At 37.7% G+C, this 2,718-nt stretch overlaps 1 non-coding gene across 1 annotated transcript; it reads left to right on the top strand.

Moving 5' to 3' along the window:
- Positions 1-2,119: 2,119 nt before the first annotated feature.
- LOC121218889 (small nucleolar RNA R71) lies at positions 2,120-2,223 on the top strand. Its single transcript, XR_005915371.1, has one exon. It is a non-coding gene; the product is annotated as a small nucleolar RNA R71 (small nucleolar RNA).
- Positions 2,224-2,718: the final 495 nt, after the last annotated feature.

Genomic DNA, 2,718 nt, shown 5'->3' with positions numbered 1-2,718 from the left:
AATTCGGCTAAGGGGTTGAAGATGAGCAAAAATTGGCTTTTTAATTCATTTAATCACCAAATTACTAAAATACCCTTAACTTAAAAATATTCTATTGCACCTATTTCATGTCCATTTTGTCCAAAAAATTAAACAATGGTCTAATTACCTTTTAAGGACCTCCAATTTAAAATTTCATATCAATTAGACACCTCTAGCTTCTAAAACTCAAGTTTTGTACTTTTTTATAATTTAGTCATTTTGACTAAATTGAGTACCCAAACGTCAAAATTTTTTAACAAAATTTTCACAAAATCATTCCGTACATCTGTAGATCATAAAAATATAAGAATATTAAATTTTTCCTCATCAGATTAGTGGCCTTGAAACCACTATTCTGACTAGGCCCAAAATCGAGCTGTTACATAGACACTGCAAAAGAATCATCAATTGTGTCAGGAATTAGCATAAACTTAAAAACATTAAATGTTACAAGGAAAGGTCCTTCCAGTTGCATAAACTTCAAAACATTAAATGTTACAAGGAAGTCGTATAGTAAGCTCGCCCTTCTGCACATCAATAAAAGTCCTTCCAGTTGCAAGGAAAGGTCTTCGTAGGATGATTGGCACTTCTTTGTCTGCTTTAAAGTCTAGAATAACAAAGTCAGCAGGAAAAATAAATTTGTCTACATGTATCAATACGTCCTCAATTTTTCCTTCTGGATGTGTTAAGGATTGATCTGCTAATTAAAGTGTAACTGTAGTAGGTCTAGCTTCACCTATCCCTAACTTCCTAAATATTGACATGGGCATCAAGTTGATACTCGCACCCAAATCGCATAATGCCTTACCACAATATGTTGCTCCAATGTTGCAAGGTATGGTAAAACCTTCAGGATCCTTCAACTTTGGGGGTAGTTTTTCTTGAAGATATGCACTGCATTCCTTTGTTAGGGCTACCGTTTCAAATTCTCCAAGTCTTCAATTTTTTTACAGGAAATCCTTCATGAATTTGACGTAGTTCAGCATTTGTTCAAGTGATTCAACCAATGGGATGTTGATATGAAGTTTCTTGAGTACATCTAGGAACTTTTTGAATTGAACTTCCTATTTCTACTTCTGAAGTCTTTGAGGGTAGGGTGGTGGAGGCTTCTTTACTGGAACTGGTTGATTCGTCTTCTGTGACAATTATGCATGTAACAAAATTGTTAGTTTATCAGAATTGATTGGTTCGAAAATTACCTTATTGATTTTTGAAGATTCTGGTTCTGGTGAAACTGAAATTTCAACACTCAGTTGAACTTCCTCTGAGTCTTGAGCATCAGCTGGCTCCTCTTTAACTTTGACGGTGTTGGGCTCTAATGTCTTTCCGCTCCTCAATGTCAATGCTTTACAATGCTCATTCCCTGGATTCCGAATATTCTCCGTATCAGTAGGTAAAGCACCTTGTGGTCGGTTTCTGAGTTCAGTTTCAAGCTAGCCCATTTGGTTTTCCTGATTTTCAATATAGCTGCTTGGCTTTGGATTAAAGCATCATTCTTGGCTATGTATGCCTTCAACAAGTTTTCTAAGCCATTGGATGGTTCAACTTAAGGTTGTTTCTAAACTTGTTGGGTAAAAATAGGCAGTTGGGTCAGCTAGGTTGGGCATATGTGTTACTGGGTCCAGCCCCTTGGTTACTCCAGTAGAAATTAAAGTGGTTTCGCCACGATGAGTTATAAGTATTGGATCCTTTCCTTCCTCGGTTCTAGTTTCAGTTACCCATATAATACACGAATTTTGGGTTTAATGGACACTCTTTGAATAGATGTCCTTCCCACAATAGACGCAGGCTACATTTTCAAAATGATTCAGTGGTTATGCTACAGAACTATTAGACCCATTAGTGGTAAAATTTTTAAGCATTGAGGAAATCGAGGATACTTGAGATGTGAGTGAAGTGAGAGCGTTTACTTCATGTATTCCAATGACTCGTTTTCCTGATGCTGCTCGATTGGTTGGCATTGATAATTGTTGCTGGCAATCCTCTCGATGATTTCATAAGCCTCATTATAAGACTTAGAAAGGAGAGCACCATTAGAGAAGCGCCCACTACCATCCTCGTGTGAACATTGAGACCATTATAAAACGTCTCAATTTGGATGCAATGAGGGCACTTCTATAATAATTCTGTGTACCTTTCCCATGCCTCATACAAGGACTCATCATTCATTTGTTGGAAAGCAATGATCTCGTTCCTCAACTTAGCATTCTTGCTAGGCGGGAAATACTTCATGAGGAATCTTTCTACTAACTCTTGCCCTGTGGAAATTGAATTTGGTGGCAATGAGTTCAACCAGGCTTGAGCTCTGTCCCCTAGCAAATATGGGAATAGCCCAATCGTACTGCATCTTTGGGTACTCTGGCTAACTTGAAAGAATCGCCTACCTCCATGAACAGTCTTAAGTGCAGGTGAGGATCTTCGGTAGGCATTCCACTGAATTGGCCTATTGTCGGAAGCATTTGGAACATGACTGGCTTTAGCTCAAACTGTTGTGCCCCAATTTTGGGTCTCCTAATACTAATATTAAAATCATGAAACACTGACACGGTATACTATCTTAGAGCTCTATCCCTATCATCAATGATAAGGATATGATTTTGAGCAGCGTTTGCTCCGTTTCCTTGATTCAGATTTTTGAAGTTCATCTCTTCGGTCATTCTCTGACTTGGTTGTCTTCTTTTTTATTAAAAAGTTCAT

This window comes from Gossypium hirsutum, chromosome D06 (assembly GCF_007990345.1).
Source record: "Gossypium hirsutum isolate 1008001.06 chromosome D06, Gossypium_hirsutum_v2.1, whole genome shotgun sequence".
Lineage (NCBI taxonomy): Eukaryota > Viridiplantae > Streptophyta > Magnoliopsida > Malvales > Malvaceae > Gossypium > Gossypium hirsutum.
Note: the sequence above shows the minus strand (reverse complement) of the source record. Positions and strands in the feature narration are given on the sequence as shown.